The sequence below is a fragment of the Dasypus novemcinctus genome, chromosome 3, assembly GCF_030445035.2.
Source record: "Dasypus novemcinctus isolate mDasNov1 chromosome 3, mDasNov1.1.hap2, whole genome shotgun sequence".
NCBI classification, from domain to species: Eukaryota; Metazoa; Chordata; class Mammalia; order Cingulata; family Dasypodidae; genus Dasypus; species Dasypus novemcinctus.
In genome coordinates this window covers 150,454,236-150,478,248 of record NC_080675.1, presented here as the reverse complement: position 1 = coordinate 150,478,248, position 24,013 = coordinate 150,454,236, and the positions used below count along the sequence as shown (strand labels likewise).

At 46.0% G+C, this 24,013-nt stretch overlaps 1 protein-coding gene across 38 annotated transcripts in view; it reads left to right on the top strand.

Moving 5' to 3' along the window:
• Positions 1 to 596: 596 nt before the first annotated feature.
• SIN3A (SIN3 transcription regulator family member A) overlaps positions 597 to 24,013 on the top strand; it is a 74,097-nt gene continuing 50,680 nt past the window's right edge. For 5 of the 38 annotated variants that reach the window (XM_058294543.2, XM_058294530.2, XM_058294528.2 and 2 more), the window contains exon 1: positions 4,640 to 4,934. The gene's annotated coding sequence lies outside the window, so the exon portion shown is untranslated. Of the gene's footprint in view, positions 652 to 2,381; positions 4,999 to 10,375; positions 10,553 to 20,127; positions 20,317 to 22,431; positions 22,529 to 24,013 lie in introns of those variants that run through there. The other 33 variants (XM_058294547.2, XM_058294529.2, XM_058294534.2 and 30 more) reach the window with 22 other exon arrangements.

Here is a 24,013-nt window from a genome sequence, read left to right as displayed (position 1 = left end):
AATACATTCCTGCTTTGCCTTGGCTCTTTCTGTATCATCTCTGGATGGATATATCTCTGGATCGGGAGCCCTTGGGGGGCGTGGAGTGAGCATCTCATCCGGTCTCTGCAAGCATACTCAGAAACGGGTGCGGTACGGATTGTGCCTACCTCATCCACGGTAGGTGCTGGCTCAGACAAGCGCCTGTTGACCTGGACTCAGGGCTTCCCCCTTGAATCACTAATTTTTATGCACCGAAGAGAGCGGACTAGACGCAGCGAGGCGTTAGGGCGACCTTGCGCGCCTCTCCGCCTGCTCCAGATGGGTGTGTTGGTGAAGACAGTGGAGGCTGGGTTGCTCAGTTGTCTCCTCGGGGAACACCCTGAGCAGGTTCCCGAGTCTTATAGGAGGCCTCCCTCTGGTCCGAGGGCTCAAGAAACTCGAGGCGGCGGTGCAGAAGCGGTAGGGGCCTCTACCACGGATACGACTCCCACTCGCAGCTAGTTTAATTTTTTATTTATATTTTTTTGGGAGGGAGGAGGCGTGCAACGGAGGGGGAAAGGCGGGGCGAGGGGAGAGGGCGGGGTCAGGATGACTGACGTGAACGCCGGGGAGCCAATGGCCCGTGGGGGGCGTTCCCTCCCATTCAGGACTCCTCGCCCGGTTCGGAAGGTATGTTAAACAGCTGCTTTTAATTTGGTCCCCCAATTTCGGTTGTTTGGGGGGGCTGGTCCGCCGGTCGCTCGCTTTGGTCGGGCCGCCTTGGTGCGGGCGCCGCGGACACCTGGGGAGGCTCGGAGTCTGGCGGCCGAAGGAGAAGAGCGGCAGGCCAGGAAGGGGCGCTCTTGGCGCCGCCCGCTCGCCAGTGTGTTTCCAAGCCGGGCCGGAGCCGTGGGGAGGGGGGCGGCCGGCCTGGGGTCGCCCGGGCGCCAGCCGCGCTGCCTCGTTTATTTCACCGAGCAGCCGGTTTCGGTAGGTTTTGGTGGCGGACTCGGGTAGGAGCGGGCAGGAGGAGATCTCCAGCCCCTGAAATTCCTTTTCAAAAACAAAAATGATCGTAAAGAAGAGGAGATTCCGTACACCGACTGGAGCCGGGCCCGGGCTGCGGCGTGCGGGATCGGCAGGGGGCGGCGGCCCGAGTCTTGCCGGCCGGGCCCACTGAGCCCGCGGCGCCCAGAGTTGGTCGGGAGGCTGGAGTTAGCGAGCGAGCCCGGGCCCGCGGCTTTTCCCGCTGACCACGCTGGGCGACGGCGGCAGCTGCCCCAGAGGTTTTGTTTCTGCCCGCAAAGTTGCCCGAGGGGGCGGTGGGCGCGCTCCGGAGAGGCGCGGGCGCGGTGGGGCCACGGTTGTTAGGGACTCTGGGGGCGGGGGGAGTACCGAACTTGCGGGAGGGGCCGCTGGGGACAGAAAAGGCCCGCAAGCCCCCCGCGTCTAGGCACTGGCCCCGCGTGCCGGTCGAAGCTACCCGAACTCCAGTGCGTGGCGGCCGAGCCAGCATTAGGTGCCGGAACCCGCCGGGGCCCAACCCGCGCCGAGCTCGGCCCGGGGGCGTGGAAAACCTCCAGGAACTCGGCAGCGTCGACCCGCGGCCCCAGCTGATTCCCTTGCAAACATGGAGCTGCCTCCTTCCCCGCCCACCCGGCGGCGGCGGCGGCGGCTCCTTTCCCCTCCCACGGCAGTGCCGCTGCCGGGCTCCCCCTTCCCGCGGGCTGCCTCTGCCGGCCTCTCGGGCTTGGACGGGGCGGGGCGCGCGCCCCGCGAGGGGGTGGCCTGAAAGGGGCAGTGAAGGTCGGAAACAGTGGAAACAGTCTCCACGCTCGGAATCGGGAAAAGGAAATGCATCAGAGGGCGGGGAGGGGCGCGGGGGGCGCGCCTGTCAGCTGGGATGGCGGCCGGGGGGCGGGGCGCCGGCACGATCCGCGGGGCTCGGGCGCGGCGCCGCGGGGAGAGCAGGGAGGAGGAGCGGCCCCGCGGAGCGCCGGGTCTGTCCCCGGGTCCACTCTTCAGCCCATCCTGTTTACCATCTACCCTGGCGGTGGCTTGTGCAACCTGCACGGAGGGGAGCTGAGGGGCGGGACCGCTTCCTCTCACTTCCTCCCACCTTCGGCTCCTCCAGAGGCTCCGCCTTTTCTTGTCTTCCATTGGCTAGGGCGGGACGCCCTGTTTTCCTTCTCGGTTATCGATTGGATGACATTCTCCCGGGCTCCGCCTATCGGGAGGCCGGGCTGGAGTTTAAGTTGCTAGGATTTTTTTCCGTAAAGGGCGGAGGAAGGATTCCGGCGGCTGACGTGAAGCGCAAGATCCCGCCCCCATTACTGATTGGTGGGGTGTATAATTCCGCCTCGTCCGGAGGAGCGGGCTCGGAGAGGGAAGTCCACCTCTGTTTCCCGCCCCCTCCCTTTGCTGGTGTGCTCTCTCCGCACATGTGTGGAGCCCGCCTCGCTCCTTCGAACTGCCCGCCCGCCCGGAAGTCCCCGGATCCGGGGCGGGGAGCGGCGGGGACGCACAAAGATTCCTCCTAGGTTCAAGATCGGGTAGTCTACGGGGTGAATGCTTTGAGGGGCTTAGCTCCTGGGGCTCTGCAGGAGTTGAGAGGAGGGGGCGAGATCTGCCCTTGAGGGCCGGGGCCTACTAGTACTAAAGTTCGGACCATTCGGCCTGGCTACTCCTGTGCACTAGTGGTCCCTTGACTTCCCAGAGGTCTTGAGAACACTGGGAACCCTGGCAGTATCTTTCCTTCCCAAGGCAACGCAGCTGTGATCCTTAGTTGTCCATCTAAACCTCTTGACAACGTAGAGTTGGCCTGGGATCCTTGGGCGAGAAATGGAGGGCGCCCCGAGCCTGGTTCACATTTGGAGTGGTTCTCGATGTGATTCAGAGCGCCGTGGGGCACGCGTTCCGGGGAGTGGGGATCGGCTGAGTTAAAGGCAGCTTTCATCAGAAAGGTTTTGCCCGGGTTGGCTTTCGTCTGACTTATTTTTAGTGCTCCGTCCCGGGGCAGATGGTGCCTCCCAGAGAGAACGCTCCCACCTGTCGGCTACTCTTGGGAGTTCGCAGTTTGCTGCTATGCCCTCGCGGCTCCGAGCCATCCTTGGAGTCAGGCCCACCTGTTGGCAAAGCTGGTTTCTGGCCGTCTCCGCTTTACTGAGGAGAGGACTTAGAAGCGGGACGGCACACCAGTTCTCTGAGGGAAGTAGCCTTTTTTTGCTGGAGAGAGCGGGAAGATTCTAGTCCCGCCCCCTCTCCTGGGGCCGCGAAAGCTCCTCCCAAACCACGGTCAGCGTCAGTCCTCGGCCCTATTTGGTGAATAAATAAAAGCAACCAAGGTATGGCAAGCACTTCGTCTTCCTGTGTGTTCGGGGCGCTATTACTTACACAGAGAAGGCCTAGGGCACTGCTGTTGACTTTCTTTACCCAAGGAGGAGGAAAATCATTCTTATCTTTTGTCCGCAACTATGGGATTTTGTCCTTTATCCTAAGTGTGTATTATATCCAAGACTTCGTTTTTTCCATGCCCTATTTTGTTCCTCCCCCCCGTCAATTCTTCGACTCTGAGGATTCCTCCGGATCGACTCGGAAAATCGCTAGTGCTTTAGGCCTCATGCTCCGCCTTCAGGAGGCTTGCCAGGGCGGTGGCTGTTGGAGCCCTGCCTTTCTTTTGGTTATCCCCGCCCCCTTAGGACTGCAAACTCAGGTTTAAGGAGTGTCGGAGTTTAGTTAGGAGTGATCAGCCAGCCCCAGCGACCGGCGGGCAGCCCCTGGAGCGATTTCTCGTTTAGATTTAAAACCTTTAATCTGTACTCTACTTGCTGAAAAGAGCCGCCGGCTGCTCCGGATATTTGTGTTTACAAGGAGGCTGCGTGCGGAAATATAAAGTGTAGAGAACTGTATGGAAAGAATGAGGTTATCTATCTCATTTTTCTTTAAGAGGGTCTTCCAGGGTGGTAATGCAGTCTGTTGCCTTTCTCCGTAAAATTCCAGGACTTGGGAACTCGGCTGCTAAGCTCCGCGCCACCCCTAGATCGGGCGCTGGAACTCTCTGAGCTTCAGTCTCTAGTGTAAACATTCCACAAAAGGACTGCTAAGGTTCAGCCTCCTCGCGCAGGGCGGAGCCAGCTCCCTCTTAGATGGGCGTCTTGGCCAATGGCGGCTCCTCCCGGCGCCGAGCTACCCAATCCGCGGGTTGGGGGCGGGGTCTGGCCCGGCAGTGGGGTAGGAGGAGCCTGTTTCACTTACGGACATTTTACCACACATCGGTTACTTACCTTCCTGGGGCGGTGGGAGAGTCAGGGGTAGTTTTCTTCCAATGCGGTGACTGGCGGGGGCGGGAGCCGGTTTGTTGGGCCCGTGGGTGAGAAGGTACGGGGAGGGTTTATGTGGTTTCCTCCAATGAGACGTGAAGAGCTTTCCTGCTTCCTCCAATAGCGTTCCGGCTTGGGGGTGGGATTCAGCACTCCATCTCCAATAGGCGGGGTTGAGTTGGGGACGCTCCCCGCCAATAGGGGCGTGGAGAAGGTGAGCGGTTCCCCCTCCTCTCCTAGTCGAAGGGGAAAGGGCGGGCAGTCAGCAGGCAGGCCACAGCGATTGGCTAACTCTTTGATCGACGGATAATCCCGCCTGTGGCGAAGCGAAGTTGAGTCTTCCCTCTGTGGGGCGGGCCGGGGGAGTGGGCGGGATTTCCCGGGTAACAGAGAAGCGGCCGCGGCGGTGGAAGCGGCGGAGACGGTTTCTCCATCTTCCCCCCCTCCCCTTCCCCCCTCGGAGTTTCCCTCCCTCCCTCCCTCCCTCCTTCCCAGGTTGGGCACCGGGGCCTGTGACCGCTTCGTGTGCGGAGAGGAGGCTGCCAGTCCGCTTTGGCGGGCCTGTGCTCCGCGCTGTTCCCCGGGCCTCCCTGCTGAGCCTGAGAATCACGCCGAGAGGGACACGCAGTGACGAGCGGCCGAAGCAGCTTTGCGGTGAGAGCACGCCGGGCCGGTGGCGGGACGGGGAGCCTGGTGGCGGGTAACGCTGGACTCTAGGGTATGTGTTTTTAGAGGGGGGGGGCTGACCTCCTCGGCTTCCCGTAGAGCGGGCGGGAGGTGTGTGGCAGTGTGAGGGGGTGGGGGCGGAGCGGGGCAGTTCTCGGTGCGGGAGGGGGAGGAGAGCATAGTCCCGGTGCGCGCGGAGGGGGCGGGCTCTCGTGCCGCCGCTCAGGGGCGGGGCTGGCGCGCGCGTGCGATTGTGGAGGAAGGGGCGGGGCCGCCTTCGCGCGAAGTGCTGTTTGCGGCAGACCCCCTCCCCCGCCCGCCTGAGGTGGGCGGGGCCTTGGGCGGGCGGTCTAACACTGGCCGGCAGTGCTGGGGGGACGGGCAGGGGGTCTCCCTCGTGTGGCCTCCGGACGCGGCAGGGAGGGCTTGAAGTGCGTTCCCCCGCCTCCTCCTGATTCGGTTGGCCGGAGGGGCCGTGCTGAGCGGGGATGCCACTCCCCTTGGCCGCCCCCCCTCCGGGTTTCCGCCTCTTTGGCAAGTGAGGCGCGGCTCGGGAAAGCCCGCTGCGCGCTGTGGCTGGCAGTGGGGGCGCCCAGATCTGCCCCGCCCTACGTCTCGGTGGGGTAGGAGGGGCCCCCGCCGACTCCGAGCTAGGGAGGTGTCAGGACTTACTCTTGTGGCTGGGCCATGCTTTCTATCTGGGGCACGAGAGCCGGTTGCCAGAGCTGCCGTCTCCGCTTTGCTCTGTGCAGCGTGGATGGCACTGTGCAGCTAGGAAAGTGGGAACATGGTTACCGCCACTCTCCTTTTAATTGTAATTATTAGAGCGAGGGGCTCAAGGTCCTGTCGGAGGATTTTGGGCGATCGAGTGCGGCTCATATTCTGACCACGCTTCCGCAGCAGTGATGGTGGGGGGAGGGGTGAGAGTCTTCAGAGACTAGAAATGTGGCCGGGGACAACCTTTCTTGGAGTTCCCTTGGTTAATTTACTGTGGTTTTACGGGGCGGGGCTTCCTTTGAGCCAATGGGGTGGTGGGTAGTTAGCTAGACTTGGCGACTGTTCTGGTGCCTTAGGACTTCAAACCCAGTTAGCCAAGAAAAAGCAGTAGAAGCTCCTGCTCTTTTCAAGGCTGTGATTTATAAAAGGAATAGTTGGATTTACATTGCACTCTTAGACTTACCAGTTTGTAAAAAAAAAAAAAAAGAAGAAAAAAATGGTGGCTTTCAAAAAACCCTCACTTGAATATAATACTCTGATTTTTCTCACTTTTTTTTTAACATTTATTTTTACCCCCCATTCATTGTCCTCAACTCTGGGATTTTGTCCTCTCCGGATTCAGTTGGCTGCTCTCTGCTCCTTGTGTATTCTCTGTGTCTGCTTCTCTTTTTTAGAGGGAGATGGGGCAGAGGGCCTCCTGTGTGGGAGGAGGCGCTCAATTGCTTGAGCCACTTTTGCTCCCTGCTTGTTGTTTCTCATTGCGTTTCCTTTGTGTGTCTTCTCATTGTGTCATCCTGTTGAGTCAACTTGCTATGCCAGCTTGCTGTCTTCTTGTTGTTTAAAATTTATTTATTTAATTTATTTTTCTCCCCTTCCCCCCTGCCCCTGTTGTCTGTTCTCTGTGTCTATTTGTTGCGTGTTCTTCTTTGTCCACTTCTGTTGTCAACTGCACGGGAATCTGTGTCTGTTTTGTTGCATCATCTTGCTGCGTCAGCTCTCTGTGTGTGCAGCACCATTTCTGGGCGGGCTGCACTTTCTTTCGCGCTGGGCGGCTCCTTATGGGGCGCACTCCTTGTGCATGGGGCTCCCTTACGCGGGGGACACCCCTGCGTGGCATGGCACTCCTTGCGCGCATCGGTGCTGAGCATGGGCCAGCTCCACAGGGGTCAAGGAGGCCCGGGGTTTGAACCGCGGACCTCCCACGTGATAGACAGACGCCCTAACCACTGGGCCAAGTCCGCTTCCGGTTGATCATCTTTGGGATGCACTGGAACCAAACTGGGACCTCTCATGTGGTCAGCGGTCACTCAACTGCTTGAGCCATATCCACTTCACTTACACTGAATTTTTCTTTCTTTCGTTGTGCATATGGTTCTGACGTATAAGCTTAGTTTCACAAAGATATGAGTTGTAATTTAGATAACTGTAAGTGTACTTTAAAGGCTTCCACTTCTGGTTTTATGTAATTCTGTTAGACCTCCTAGACCACTTTATATTGATAAAACTTTGTTCTTATCCTTTTTTTTTTTACAGAGTAGGGTGAAGTTGAGACTAACACTGCCTTGTATATGTGACTTTTTTTTCTTTTAAGATTTTATTTTATTTCTCTCCCTTCCCACCCCCCCCCCCCAGTTGTCTGCTTTCAGTGTCCATTTGCTGTGTGTTCTTCTGTATCCACTTATATTCTTGTCAGTGGCACTGACAAGAATCTGTGTCTCTTTTTGTTGTGTCCTCTTCCTGCTTCAGCTCTCCGTGTATGCAGCACCACTTCTGGGCAGGCTGCACTTTTTTCCTGCAGGGCGGTTCTCCTTAATGGGGCGTACTCCTTGTGCATGGGGCTCCCCTATGTGGGTGACACCCCTGCGTTGCAGGGCACTGCTGTGCGCATCAACACTGTGCATGGGCCAGCTCATCACACAGATCAGGAGGCCCTGGGTTTGAACCCTAGACCTCCCATGTGGTAGGCAGATGTTGTATCTGTTGAGCCAAATCCACTTTCCTGTGTGTGACTTTTAAAGCATTGCTGTCCAGTGGGTACTGTGGGAGTTGGGATTGGGAACCATATTAAATTAGTTTTTGTTTTTTTTCCTCAAACTTTATAAAATTTTTTACTTATTTAGTGAAATTAGTCTTTTAAGTGTTTCTGATGATATATTAAAAGGAAATAAACATGTAAGAAATATTTTTGTTTCATCTCAGTGAGGCATGAATTGTCAGTTATCTGAGTGGAAGTTAAATTCTAGAGTTGTGCTTTGTTCAGTTGAGGCTGATGCCCTGTGCTGTGTGAAAAGGCAAAGTCCTACCTTCTCAACTGGGGAAATAGCAATAGCAGTGGGGAAATAGCAATGGCAGCAGCAGTGTTATAACTTGATTTAATGACTGAAATGAAATTGATGTGGGGACACAAAAATTGGGCGTTTTCATGATGCTGTAAATTATCAAAGATAGTAGAGAATGTTTTGAATCAGACAAACGACTGAGGAAAGTTTGATCAACACAGTTTTTTTTTTTAAGGTAATCTTTTTTGTTGTTGTTGTTTTTTTTAGATTTATTTATTTCTCTCCCCTCCCCCACCACCCCTGTTGTCTGTTCTCTGTGTCTCCTTGCTGTGTTTTCTTTGTTCGCTTCTGTGGTCAGCGGCAAGGGAATCTGTTTCTTTTTGCGTCATCTTGTTGTGTCAGCTCTCCCTGTGGGTGGCGCCATGCCTGGGCAAGCTACACTTTTCTTTCCCGCTGGGCGGCTCTCCCTACGGGGCACACTCCTTGCGCGGGGGGGCTCCCCTGCATGGCAGGGCACTCCTTCCTTGCGCGCATCAGCAATGTGCATGGGCCAGCTCCACACGGGGCAAGGAGGCCCGGGATTTGAACCGCAGCCCTCCCATGTGGTAGACGAATGCCCTAACCACTGGGCCAAGTCCGCCGCCTGATCAACACAGTTGTACCCATCATTTGCAATGCTGTGTGCTGCAAACATGGAAGACCTAGTTCTTGCCCCTAAAGAAAGTCTTGTCTGGTGCCAGGGTCGGAAGTCCTATATAGACTTGAGGGATTCAAATAAGCACCTTGTTATGGTGTATTAGGGAAGTTTTCATAAATGCTCCTTAACCTCCAAATATTAGTATTCTATGTTACAGTTTTGTTTAGAGTTAAAGACTCTAGATAGATTGGCTTTTTGTAATTAGGGAGGTTTTAATAATTTACTGTAAGAGTAAGATTTTTTTTATAAGTAGGGAGATGTCTAATAATTTGATAAGATTCCTGGCAAAGCACAGTCCTCTCCTCATTATCAGTGAAAACAGTTAAAACACTGGAGAGCTCTGAAGCGCAGATGTTAGTGTTGTGAATTTTAGTTGGAATTAAAAGGTTATGTCCATGGCATTCAGTATTATAGAGGAGAGCAGTGCTTTTCAAGACTTTCTCACTCTCCTGGGTAACTCCACCAACAAGAGTTTGTTAAGCTTTTCTTTCTGTTGGTTCTTATAAAAATAATAGTAAAAATAGGGTGGCATATGGGAACTCTGTATTTTAGGCATGATTTTTCTGTAAACTTACAACTTCTCTAATAAAATAATAGTATGTGCTTTTTCAAATAATACTCCTCCTTGAATAAAAACAGCTTACATTTATTGAGCTCTTACCATCTCCTGGGCATTGTTATGCACTGTACATTTTTTATTGCGCTTAATCTTCATGACAAACTTATGTAATAAGTACTGTGAAATGTTTTAAGAATTGTGTGTTGTAAGTGGCAAAACCAGTGTCTTAACCCAGGCAGTCTGATTCTAGAGTCTGTGCTCTGAACTCTACACTCTAGCTGTCTCTGGTCTAAAGCATAGTGAACAGAGAAGGGCCAGTGGCTTTGAGGGAAAAATTGGGGCTCAGATTCTAAAAGGGAGTTGAGTCAACACACATCTTTTGATTACCTGTTTAAATGATTCTGGGCAGATGCAGGAAGAGTCTTCTTTTTTAAAGATTGATTTATTTTATTTTTTTATTCCCCCCCCCCCCAGTTGTCTGCTCGCTCTCTGTTCGTCTGTGTCCACTTGGATTCTTGTCAGCGGCACTGGCAACAGTTGTCTCTTCTCGTTGCGTCATCTTGCTGCATCAGCTCTGGGAAGGCTGCGCTTTTTTTGCACGGGGTGGCTCTCCTTACTGGGCGCACGCCTTGCATGTGGGCCTCCCCTCTGTGGGGGATACCCCTGCATGGCATGGCACTCCTTGCACACATCAGCACTATACATGGGCCAGCTTACCTCATGGGTCAGGAGGCCCTGGGTTTGAACCCTGGACCTCCCATGTGGTAGGCGGACGCTCTTGTCAGTTGAACCAAATCCGCTTGTTCTTAGAAGTGTACATTCTTATGAGGAGAATCAATTACAAAAATGATGATTTTGCCGCAAGTTAGTGGGGTTTGAGTGCAAGATGAGTCAGGCACAAAATGCTGCAAGGTATTCCAAGGTGGGAGAGCCAAGTTCTGGGTAGAGGAAGAGGGAGCACTGAAAGAGAAACAGGAGGGAGAAAACTGAAATCATAGATCCAGTTTAAGTGAGTTGTTATAAATATTCTTAGATGTCTCACTAGAAGTCCTCCCAAAGAGTGCTTTGGTGTGTTTGTCAGAATGGGTAGCATCATGTTGAAATTGACATGTTGAAATTGGCATATGAACTGGTCACTCTTCCATAGTTTGTGAATTGTTTTCTCTTTACTTTGCAGACTTGACTTGATCCCTTCACTTTAAAAGGCATTTAAAGAATGGCAGTAAAGAAATTATGGACTTGGCCTGTATGTTACCATTACTCAGTCAAACTCAGGATACAGTATTACTATAGTCAACAATTGTTTCCTAATACTGTTCCTTCACATGCTCTCCTGTCTCTGCTACTTTAAAAAGTGAGTCTTCTACTTCTTCTAAGAAAATATATTAGAATTTTTACCTTTCTTGGTTGCAGTTTAATAATTCTGGATATTTGAATTTTGTTGAGGTGAGAGTCAAATAATGTAGCTTACTTGGGTAGTTTGAGAATCAAGGTTCTGCCTCTGTTCCTTTATATTTCTAAATATTTCAAGGAATATATGCCTGACAGACTTTGTTGTTGATGTGAGTTCTAATTCAGTTTTAGAAAACCTTGACTTCCTTTAAATATGTAAAGTTTCCCATCACCCTCGCTTTAGGTTTCTTTCATCAAAAGACACACCCATTAGGACTTGTTGTCAGTTACAACCTACTTAGAGATCTCTGTCCTCATGCATTTGCAGGGCAACTACCTGATAATTGGATCTCTTTGGGGAGAACTGCACCAGTGGCTGGCAATCTACCTAGATTGGGATTTAACTTTCTTGATAGCCTCAGTGCCCAGAACTGTTCTGGCACATAGTTGGTGATAAAACTTACCAACTGAACTCTAATGGTATTTTAAAGTTTCCTAACTAGAGACTATCTCTACTTCATTGCAGTTGGCTTCAAAGGTTGCACTTGGGGAAAATTGCAAGCTGATGTACCTCTTTTTGCCCCTCCCTTCCTTGGCATTTGCACTCCTCACCGCTTTTGGATTTCTGTGCCTGCATGTTACTTGTATTTATTTACTAGCATTTTCACAGTGGACCCTGGTGGATCCTCAATCCTGCTAGTATCCTCTAGGGCTAAGCTTAAAGATTTATGGGCTGTTGAAGGATTTAGAGGTACACAACCCCTTATTTGCAATTTGAAAATGCATATTTTTTGTTTTGATAAGTTTGGCTCCATAACTAATTTAGGACAAAATCCGATTTAGGCTTTCCCACGTTGGTGCAACCCTTCATGTGTTTTGCCTCAAAAATGTGGATGTGCTTGATTATGGGGAGCTGCTCCAGATCTGACTGGGAGAGGATATAAAGTATAATGTATCCACTGTATTATCTTTCTAAAATCCAAACAATACCAAAGTCTGACACCTGTGAATTTGTACTTGCATTAATTGTCAGGCCCTTGTTTTGAAAGGTTCCTTGACTTTGAATCTCTTTTGTGGATTTGTTACTCTACAGTAACACTTGCAGGAAGATTTAGTTCATTTTCATGAGATTACCACTGTATATCTTGCAGTTGACTTTCAGTTAAAGTTATTTATATAAAGAGGTGACTTCCTCATGACAGGGTCTACTTAGGAGTGATAATTATGTTAGTTATTCTTGCTTTCCTCATTCTTTGCTTGGCGGGTTTCTTTGCAAACTTCAGAACCCACTTTAATGTACATTTTCCCAAATAAACCTTTCCTGATAATTCCAAATCAAGGATTTTTGTCTGAGGCCTGGTATACCTTTCTTTTTATAAAAGTTGTTTTATATAGCTAATACTTATGAAAGTAAGCTATTATGCATCCTTTAGGATATACAAAGCTGAATAAAATATTGCCCTTATTCTCAAAAAACGTGAGAATAGCTCACTAGTAGAGGTAATACTGGCACAGGAATGTCAGGTTTCACCATAGTTTATCATTAATTACAGCAAGTGAATTACAATGTGTGATGTACAGAGGCAGAAAGACATGACTCCTGACAGAGGGGTTTGGGATTTGAAGGTGGAATAAAATATAAGTAATCATGGATGGGTGATACAAGTAGCAGTTTCAGTTCTAGGGCATGCAGTACTATCTTGTGTCATCCTCATGATGACCTTTTTTTGCCTTATCTTTCCAAATGACTTTTCAGGTGTTCATGAATATACACCTACAGTAGGATAGTTTTGCTCAAAGAAACGCTTCACTAAATGCACATGTGAATGTTATAGGAAATCAGGGTTAATGGGTTATATTAACTTTTTAGAAACTAGTCTTTTTAAAATTATAAACATTTTTTAAGGGAAACAGATGTGGCTCAAGTGACTGAGCTCCTGCCTACCAGATGGGAGGTCCCTAGTTCAGTTCTTGGGGCCTCCTAAAGAATACTGTGAGTTGATGCGATGGGTGGGCACGATAAGCTAATGTAACAAGAGACACAAGAAAGCAGGAAGCAGAGGTTCCTAGTACTTCCTAAAGAAGATGGGCAAGACAGCTAGCTGACGCAGAGGGCAGGCACGGGAAGTGACCCAGGAAGGTGAACCCAACAAGAAGGTCATAATGAGAATCAACAAAGCATGGAACAGAGGTGACTCAAGCGATTAGGCGCCTCCCTCCCACATGGGAGGTCCCAGGTTTGGTTCCCAGTGCCTCCTAAAGAAACAAGATGAACAGACACAACAAGTGCAAACAACGAGGGGATGGAGAGAGATAGATAAATATTTTTCAAAAATATTTCTTATAAATAACACAATACAGAAAAGTAAAACAAGAAAGGGAAATATTCCTTAATCCTACCTTGGACATAGCTAATGTTAATATTTTGGTGAATGTCCTTTCAAAACTCTCTGTACATGCCCGCCATAGTGTAGATAGAAGTAGTTTTATAAATGAAATCATACTCTTATCTGCTTTTTTGTGCCATGCTTTTTATACTCAGTAATTAATCTTGGTAACATCTTTCTGTGTCTGTGTAGCTCTACACTAATTTTTGCCAACATAGATTCTACTTTCACCTTCTTTAAGGAAGTTGAGTGTTATGGTAAATTCTCTATTTCCTGAACACTGAGAGTTGATTGTTTATGCCTTGTTGATAGGTCAGCATTTGTACGTGTAGATTGTACAAATGCTTTGAGACACTCCAGAACTCTTCTGTGTTTTCTTCTTTGTCAGATTCACTTCTGGGATTCTGTCTTGAATCTGAGGAAATTTGGGTCATAAAGCTATACCAAATCAACCTAAGGGAAATGGTCAAATGAGATTAGGAAACGTTAAGTGCTATACAACCTCTTTTCCAGATACATCAGATTCATTAACATGTTAAAGATTGTGAGATTTCCTACAACAGAGAAACTTCTTTAGCACTGTAATCCCCAAATATATTTGTCCTTGGAACCTTTTTTTGCCATCCTCTAGCTTACCTTGATGTGATATTCTGTTTATTGTCTTCTGGTTTCATTATTTGCCACAATCCCTAGGTTCACTGAAATTCACAGTGCATTGTGTTTGTTTGTTTTTTATAGATTTATTTTTAAATTTATTTTCTCTCCCCTTCCCCCCTCCCCCCCCCAGTTGTCTGCTCTCTGTGTCCATTCGTTGTTGTGTTCTTCTGTGACCACTTCTATCCCTATCAGCAGCACCGGGAATCTGTTTCTTTATGTGCGTCATCTTGTTGTGTCAGCTCTCCGTGTATGTGACGCCATTCTTGGGCAGGCTGCACTTTCTTTTGTGCTGGGCGGCTCTCCTTATGGGGTGCACTCCTTGCGCATGGGGCTACCCTATGCAGGGGACACCCCTGCGTGGCACGGCACTCCTTGCACACATCAGCACTGCGCATGGGCCAGCTCCACACGGGTCAAGGAGGCCTAGGGTTTGAACTGCGGACCTCCCATGTGGTAGGCAGATGCCCTATCCATTGGGCCAAGTCTGCTTCCCAATTGTGTTTTATTGTAAGTGATCTGTTGGAGAAAGGTAGCAGAGATAATTAAACTCTGAATAATAACTTTTAAAAAGAAACCTAAATGGACATGTCATTTTGCCTCTGGTTTATTTTATATAGTTAATTTAATTACTACTTCATTTAAAGAATCAGTACCTTCCCCTAATATCTTTTTTTTTATTGTGGTAACATATATATGATAGAACTTTTCCCATTTTTAACCACTTTCAAGTTACCCTAATATTCTTATTGGTAACTTTGGATTAATAAAGTAAGAAACCATGCTTTTCCAGCTAACCTACTCTACCCATTTTCAGTCTACTACATTGAGACAAAAAGGGGAAAAAATACTTAGAAAATTCAGTGGGACTGTTGATTGAGCTATGTGAGAGTCAGATCTACAGCAAGCAATGGCCTCTGGGGATTTTCAGCAGTACTTTTGAGGGACGAGTGGGAATGGGAACTTATGGAGGCAGTACAATATAGCAAACACATTCATAGTCCAGGACCCAGGAAACTTAAATTATGTTCTTCAGTCTCCCACTGAGTCATTCTGTGGTCTTGACCAAGTTATCTATCCCATTCTGTAACTTATAAAACTCCTCTGTTAGTGAAGCGCTGGAGCTAAAGGACTCAAAACTCTAGGGTTCTAATGGAATTGGAGAGTCACATTTGTCATGACCAGGAGTCCATTGATGCCTGACACATAGGTAGTATACAAACAACCCAGAAACCAAAGACCGTATGATTAAAAGGCCAAACCAGAAAAGGTAGAAAACCCTCAGAGACCAGGATGGTAGTGTGAACTGACATTCTTTATTGTGAGTTCTTTGGGGGCTTCTCCCCTCCAAATAAGATTCCTGTGACCTTTGTCAATGTCTCTCCTTATCACAATAAAGGGCTGAGGATTAGTGAGTTCTCTCCTCGTACCTAAATATTTTTCCTTTTTAAGTTCAGAATGAAGGGAATACATCACATTTTCTTGGAAAAGAGTAAATATTCTGCTATATCATTTGTACATGAACATACATAAACTATAAGTGTATAGTAAAAGTTATGAGCTTAAAAAGCAAACATGCATACCATCATACTGGAATCCCATACATCAACCCACTACCAACACCTTGCATTGTTGTGAGGCATTTGTTACAAATTATGAAAAAATATTGCCAAAATCTTAATACTAGTTATAATCCTTATTTTACATTTTGTGTATTCCCCCCCCCCGACTAACCCTATTTTTATTTTTTAAATATATTGCTATGATAGAAGTTTTAAACTTACAGAACAATCATGTACATGTGCAGAATTCCCAAACACCATTCTATCAGCACCCCCAAACCATGGTGGAACATTCGTTACAGATTACGAGATAATATCATCCGATTATTACCAAGGTCCATAGCGTACATTTTTATGCCACAAACTTTTATTGAACTCCCACTATACGTGCAAAGCAGTATACTATCATTTTAGATTTAAAAAAGGATGAATTATGGTCCCTGCCCTCTGGGAGCTTACATGGTTATAATAACATATACAATGGGAAGATAAGTTTTTAAAGGAAAATGCTAAATATAACACTGGACACTAGATTGTGCTACAATTCAGAGGAGGCAGTTTCTGTTAGGAATTGTAATTGAAAATGTGAATTATATTGTGTCTGTTTTGTGATTTTTAAATACAGAAACATCCTTAAAGTGTTATTATTGGGCCAGAATGAATTAGATCTTCTTCTGGACCTTAGGTTCTTATAAGTAACTTTTCTGAAATTAGGGCTAATGATCATGGGATGTTTTTACCAAAGCACTTTTCTTGGTTCTCTCAATACAAGTTTCCCAGTTAGCGTCCTTAGACTGGTGGTGCTTCTTAGCCATTAATCTTTAACCAAGGATCATAATATCACAGTAGCTACCGTTTATTGAGTTCTTACTGTGTGCCAGAATGCTTTACTCTCACTCTGCAGAATGCTTTACACACATTATTTCTTTCAGTCTTCAGTGACTTTCAAAGGTAATTTTGTTTTTCTGTTTGTTTGTTTTTAATCTCATTTTACAGGTGAGGAAGATGAAATAGCTTAATCAGTTTCACCTAGTAAATTCAGGACAGGGACTCAAACCCAAGTCTGTCTTGACTGAAAAGTTTTTAACTAGAGGGAGATATTGCCCCCATCAATAACAGCTTTGGGGATTTGGAGAAAAAAGTGCTTCACACTTCATACCTTACATACTGTAGAGTTGGAACTCTTCCTATCTTACAGGTAAGCATACAGGCTTGGAAAAGATGAGTGAATTACCTAAAACATTTATCTAAGTAAATGTCAGGGCTGGATTTTGAACTCAGCACTCACGGTTCCTTGGCCCCAAAGCCTGAACTACTTTCTCCTGCATCATTTTTCCTCCCTGCAAATATCTGTTGGTGACATATAGTTAAAAAAGATGAAACTTCAATTCATTTATCGTTGCTGTTCTTGGAATTTTAATTCAGTCTTCTGAACATGACTTTAGGTTTTGGAAATATCAAAATTGCAGGTTTTTAGGAACTAGGATTATCCATATATAATTATATTTTACTCTATCTGACAAGCCCTACATGACTTTGATGGCAAGAAGAACCTTTATAAATGAATAAAGACAAAAAATAAAAATAAAAAAAAAGAAGAACCTTTATAACTCTACTAAGCCTGCCTAGTTCATGCATAATGGGGAAGGAAACTTGGAGGCTAGGCGGTGAATAAAGCAAGTCAAGATTATAATAAAACAGCATTCCTTTTCTTCACGGTCACTTTTCAGGATTGTGGTACCTTCAAGTATTTTTTAGTTATGGGAATGAAAGCTCTAATGATACCGAGAATAAACTTATAACATCCCATGTGGTGAGTAATGAGCCTCTTACAAAGTAGAACAAGACTCACAAAGTTAAATAGTATGTTCATAGTCAGTTTACCAGGCCTTCTCTCTCAAAGTCATTGCTTTTTGGTTGTTCATTCCTAAAATTAATCCTCATTTTATATTGAAATTCAGAAATTGGCACAGTTGTCCACATTCTTCCTTGAAACATTTTTCCTCACTTGGCTTTCAGGATTTTATATTTCCCCTTAACTTCCTAATTCTCAGCTCCTTTGCCGTTTGTCTTCGTTTCCTCAATCTCTAATGTTTGGGGGGTTTCAGAGCACAGTCCTTGCATCTTTTCTATCTACAATCACTCTCTAGGTGATCTCATTCAGTTTGCTGGCTTTGAATAGCGTCTGTATGTTGATAACTAACAGACTACATATCCAGTAGCCTACCGAATAACTTCTCTTGAATATTCTTTTACAATTCTCTCTTTTTCATGTGATCCATCAGCAAATCCTTTTGCTCTGTATTCAGAAAACTATCCATAATTTGACCACTTCTTACTATTCCTCACCCCCACCCCTACTACTCTAGTCAGTGCCACCAACATCCCTAGCTTAGAGTGTTTCAGTAGCCTAGCTGTGTTCTGTGCTTTCAAATTGCCGTTCTCATGACAGCAGTCCAAATGATTCTTCTTCTTATTTTAAGACTTATTTTATTTCTCCCCACCCCTTCCTTGTTTGCACTTGCTGTGTGCTGTGCCTTTAGGAGGCACCGGGGACTGAACTTGGGACCTCTGATGTAGGAGGGAGGTGCCTAATCACTTGAGCCACCTTCGTTCCCTGCTTTGTTATTATCTCATTATGTTTTTCCTTCTCGTGTCTCTTGTGTCAGCTTGCCGCACCTGCGCATCAGCTTGCTGTCTTGCTTCTTTTCTTGAGGAGACACCAGGAACCTCTCCTCCCTTTGTTGTATCTCCAATTATGTTTTTCTTTTTGTGTTTCCTATTGCATCAGCTCGTGTCAGGTTACTGTACCTACCCATCACAACAGTTTGCTGTCTTTTTTAGGAGGCACCAGGAATCAATCCGTGGACCTCCCGTGGTAGGCAGGATCTCCCTGAGCCACATCCACTTTCCCCAAGTGATTCTTTTAAAACCTAACTTAGACTGTGTCAGTCTTCTGCCTGAAACTCTCCAGTGGCTTCCCATTTCACTTTGAGTAAAAGTCACAGTCCTTATTTTGACTACAAAACCTTCGGCATGTGCTCCCTATTTACCACCTCCATTCACATTACCTCTCTGACCTTATTTCTTACTGTTCTCAGAAAATATGAGGCACACATGTGTCTCAGTTCTTTGCATTTGCTGAGTGTTTCTAGAATAATGCCCGGCGTGTTGTAAGTGCTCAATAAAAGGGGATGCATGCATGCATGAATTGGTTTCTATCACAGACAAGGCAGTATGCTAAGCATAGTAGAGGATAAAAAGGTGGTTAAAGGCATGTGTACCTGTGTTTGTATGTGGGCAGCAGTATATGCTAATGGAAGAGAAAGATATGCTTGCTAATATGATAGAAGTAGTGTTAAGGTGTGTGATATCTTATCTCTCTCCTCTTAAGAGCCATCTTATTTTTTGTAATGCTTTCTCTATATCTTTATCCATCTTATCTCCTGTTATATTTTCTCTTATTTCATACCATTCTCAGTTAATTTCTGGAAACCTTGTCACCCTAATTAAATGTTAATATGCTTGAGAATAGAAATACATGGTGATTTCCTTCTTTTCCATTTCCTGCTATTTAGTAGGTAAATTTTTTTTAGCTTTTTGTTTTGAAATAATTTTAGACTTCCGGGCGGCGGACTTGGCCCAGTGGTTAGGGCATCCATCTACCACATGGGAGGTCCATGGTTCAAACCCCAGGCCTCCATGACTCGTGTGGAGCTGGCCCATGTGCAGTGCTGATAGGTGCAAGGAGTGCCCTGCCACACAGGGGTGTCCCCGGCATAGGGGAGCCCCACGCACAAAGAGTGCGCCCCGTAAGGAGAGCCGCCCAGTGCGAAAGAAAGTGCAGCTTGCCCAGGAATGGCACCGCACACACACAGAACTGACACAACAAGATGATGCAACAAAAAGAAACACAGATTCCTGTGCGACTGACAACAACAGAAGCGGACAAAGAAGACACAGCAAATAGACACAGAACAACCAGGGTGGAGAGGGGCAAGGGAGAGAATAAATAAATCTTTAAAAAAATTTTTTTAGACTTCAAAAAAAGTTGCAAAAATAATTTTTAAAAAAAGAGTATATCCTTCACCCAGATTCTCCAAATGCATCTAATAACCATAGTACAGTTATCTAAATCAGAAAATTAACATTGATACAATTAATACCTTTGAATTGAACTAAATAGATCAGTCTTGTTTTCTTTCTACAACAATAGGAACAAGGTGGGAAAACAGTACTCTTAACTGTGAAACATCAGTTTTCATTGGATCCAACTTTAGTTTTTTAGGGTTTTTTTTTTTTTTGAGTGGTATTATTTTTAAGGATTTATTCTTTACAACTTTTACTCTTTATGGAGGTCTTCAAAAGAACAAAGAGAAAATTTTCTTAAAATAAAATTCATTTTAGCTATTGCCACATGGGTCCATTTGCACATCTAAAGATATATTATTAGATTATAGTGATCTTATTTTTTCTGTATCTTGGAGCATTTTGCTATTTCATCATCTTAAGAGTTATTTCTTCATTAATTATTGATTATTCCCAACTATGCTTAAGAGGAAAAATAATAAGGAAATGGGAGAGTGGTGGAATTGCCTAGAAGGATGATGCAGTAGTGAAATAAATCATCACTGTTATACCAGCCTCCAGTTTTCTCATTGTTTTGCCCAATGCATTGCAACATCTTTCAAGAACGTGTAAAAGAAGTTGGGAGACAGCATCTTAAGCATTATGTACAGTGCTAACATTCAGGGAACCTGGGTTATGGGTTGAATTGTGTCCCCCAAAAAAGATAAGTTTTAAGTCCTAATCCCTGTACCTCAGAATGTGACCTTATTTGGAAATAGGGTCATTGCTGATGGAATTAATTAAGATGCAGCCAGTCTGGGTTAGGATGGGTCCTAATTTAATATGACTGTTGTCCTTATAAAAAGGGAAATTTGGTGACAGAGAAGGCCACGTGAAGACACAGGTGGCAGAGATTGGAATGGTGCATCTATCAGCCAAGGAACACCAAGGATTGCCAGCAAATGCCAGAAGCTAGAAGAGGCAAGGAAGGAGGCAGCCTTATGTTTTCAGAGGGAGCATAGTCCTGCTGACACCTTGATTTCAGACTTAGAACTGTGAGCCAAACCAATAAATTTAAATTTGTTGTTGTAAGCCGTCTAGTGTGTCCTACTTTGTTATAGCAACCTAGGAAACTAGGACAAAGGGTATATGGTGATTCTTTATACTAATTTTTTTCTTCTTTAGCTTTCATTGAACTCAGCTAAGAATTCTGAATTTTCCATTTTCTTCCCATAATGGCAAAGAGAGAAAGACTGACAAAGGAAGATACTTCATGATTATTAGAGGAACTAATAGATGAATGAATGCAAGGTGACAGAAAAGAACACTCTGAACTTAAATGATGATAGTAAAATTGATTGTGTAAACCAAGTAGTAGACTGAGTCTTCAGATGGCAATATCCTAGATAAACTTCTCAAACTCAGGAACTTATATAAGTGAACAATATTTCTGAGGGGAAAAAAAAGGAAATATGGTGTCTTTATCCAGTTAGCAGGAAAGGGCTTGGAGAACTTGACAGGAATCAAAAAGCCATTCCAGTTTTATTTGATGATATTTTTTCATCTTTTAGGATGTTTATGAATCAAAACTTCTTTGATATGGTTTGTAAGTATACAAACGCCAGAGGCAGGTCTGTGTTCAGAGGTGACTGGAATGAAACAGATGATGAGAAAATTGATTATTCTACTTAGTATTTATTAATTTAAAAGTGAGAATGCTTACAGGTATGAAGCAAAAAAGATGACTGCCCTCTCTTCAACACAACTAGTAACAAAGTTTTCAGAGTATTGCATTTGACAGTGCAAGGGCATAAAGAAGACCCAGATGTGACAATAAGCTTAGAACCCTATTAGAAGTGTAGCTGAAATCTGGCAGCATATATACAGAATGGCTACATTCCAGGTTCATGCATGATTTTTTTTTTTTTAAGTACCAGGTGCCGGGGATTTAACCCAGGACCTTGTATGTTGGAAACTGATGCTCAACCACTGAGCCACATCAGCTTCCCTGAGTTGTTTTTTTTCCTTTGCTTTTTGTTTTTATTCAGGAGGCCCTGGGAACCAAACCTGGGACCTCTATGTGGGATTTTATAAATATATTTTTTATTTACTTTTAAAAATACTTAGATTACATAAAATATTACATAAAAAATATAAGGGGTTCCCATATGCCCCACTCCCCACACCTGCTACTTTTCCCACATTAACAACTTCTTTCATTAGTGTGGTACGTTCATTGCAATTGATGAACACATTTTGGAGCCTTGCCACTAAGCATGGATTATAGTTTACATTGTAGTTTACGCTCTCTCCCACACAATTCTGTAGGTTATGGCAGGATATATAATGAACTGTATGTTTCATTGCAATGTCATTCAGGACAATTCCAAGTCCCGGAAATGCCCCCATATTACACCTCTTTTTCCCTCTCCCTAGTCTCAGTACCTCCAGTAGTGGCCACTGTCTCCACATCAATGATATAATTTTTTCCATTCCTAGAATCACAGTAAGTCTATAGTAGAATACCAGTAAGTCCACTCTAGTCTGTATTTTATTCCCCAGCCCTGAGGCTTTTAGGAGATGGTGCCCACTCCACCTCTAATTGAGAGGAGGCTTTGATCCTATATGTCTGATGAATGGGACTCTCTTGCTTGCAGTGGTAGACTCTCTTGGTTCCTTGGTGCGGTGGTTATCCATCCTCACCTCCTTGTTAGTTGTCATGGGTGAGTCCAATGAACTGGAGAGTAAGTGTTGCAACTTAGCTGAGGCTTAGGGCCCAGCTTGCACATGGACAGCCCAGAGATTCAAGTCTCTTGGACATATACCCACCAACTCCAGCACCAAGTATAGGTTCAAATGAAAGGGACAGAAGAGGCATGTGTAGAGAAGTCACATCTGAGTCCAACTCTGTCACATCAGGAACACAAACTCCAAAGTAGGAGGCACTGGCAGGGCACCAAACTCTGGAGCTATCTGCCATGACCAAGGGACCTTGGTGTCTCCAGAACTCTCAGGAGCCCCACTATTTACGGTAGTATCTACTTTGGCTTTGTGTGAGATCCCGCTGAGATGTGCATAAGCATTACCTCTCTGATGACCTCCTGACTCACTTTGAAGTCTCTTAGCCATATAAACTCATTTGTCTTTATCTTTTCCCCCTTTTATTTGAGGTCTTTTTTCAGTTGCATCACCAGCAGGTGCTTGAAAGTAATCCCTTACTGGTAGGGAGTCTCATCCCTGGGAGTCATGTTCCACACTGAGGGGAAGGTAATGCATTTATTTATTTATTTATTTAGATTTATTTATCTCCTCGCCCCCCAGTTGTCTGCTCTCTGTGTCCATTCACTATGTGTTCTTCTGTGACCACTTCTATCCTTATCAGTGGCACCAGGAATCTGTTGCGTCATCTTACTGTGTCAGCTCTCCACGTGTGCAGCACCATTCTTGGGCAGGCTCCACTTTCTTTTGCGCTGGGCGGCTCTCCTTATGGGGCACACTCCTTGCACGTGGGGCTCCCCTACGCAGGGGACACCCCTGCATGGCAGGGCACTACTCCTTGCACGCATCAGCACTGCGCACGGGCCAGCTCCACATGGGCCAAGAAGGCCCGGGGTTTGAACTGCGGACCTCCCATGTGGTAGGCAGATGCCCTATCCATTTGGCCAAGTCTACTTCCCAGGTAATGCATTTATATGCTGCATTTGGCTTAGAGAGAAGCCACGTTTGAGCAACGTGGATGTTCTCAGGAGGTAACTCTTAGGCACCCTACAACACTAAGCTAAGTTGCAATTTCAAGAGCAAAGGCTCATAAGCATAATCGTCAATATCAGGGGGCCATCAGTGGACCATCCTTCTTCACTAGTCATTGCCCCTGTACTTGGGGGATTGCTGCTCTTCCATAGACAATGTGGGAGAGCTCCCCAGGATGGGAATTCAATATTCTTTTGGCTGGGAAACAGATGTGGCTTAACCAATTGGGCTCCTATCTACCATATAGGAGGTCCAGGGTTTGATGCCCAGGGCCTCCTGGTGAGGGCACTTTGGCCTACACAGTGAGCTGGCCCATGCAGAGTGCTGGCCCATGCAGGAATATTGCCCTGTGCAGGAGTGCCGCCCTGCGTGGGAATGCCATGCAGCATGGGAAAGCCACCCCATGCAAGAGTGTACCAGCTGACACAGTTGGTGCAGCAAGATGATGCAACGAGACACAGAGGAGAGAAAATAAGAAGATATAGCAGAATCAGGGAGTTGAGGTGTGGCATAAGAGTAATTGCCTCTCTCCCACTTCAGAAGGTCCCAGGATCCATTCTTTGGAGCCACCTAATGAGAATACAAGCAGACACAGAAGAACACACAGTGAATGGACACAGAGAGCAGGCAAGGGGGGGAACAGAGCAGGGGAGGAAATAAAATAAATCTTTAAAAAAAATTATTTCGGTTGTGTGAATATTTATGCACCGTGGCAATGCCCTGTGAACATATTTCTATACCTTATATGTATGCCTAGGTGAACTTCCTCCCATCTTGTCCATATAAAATACCCATCTTTGGGTATTTATATCTTCAAAACCGTGAAAATTTGCTATTTAAATTCTTATTAAAATTTCTAATAAAGTTGTTTTTCACCCATATTGTAAATGATGATACATTTTCCTGGTTTACTGTGGGTTAAAGGTGAATTGGGTTCACATCTATTACAATTTACATTTATTAAGTATGTTCATGTATGAGTGATGTACCTAAATAAATTTT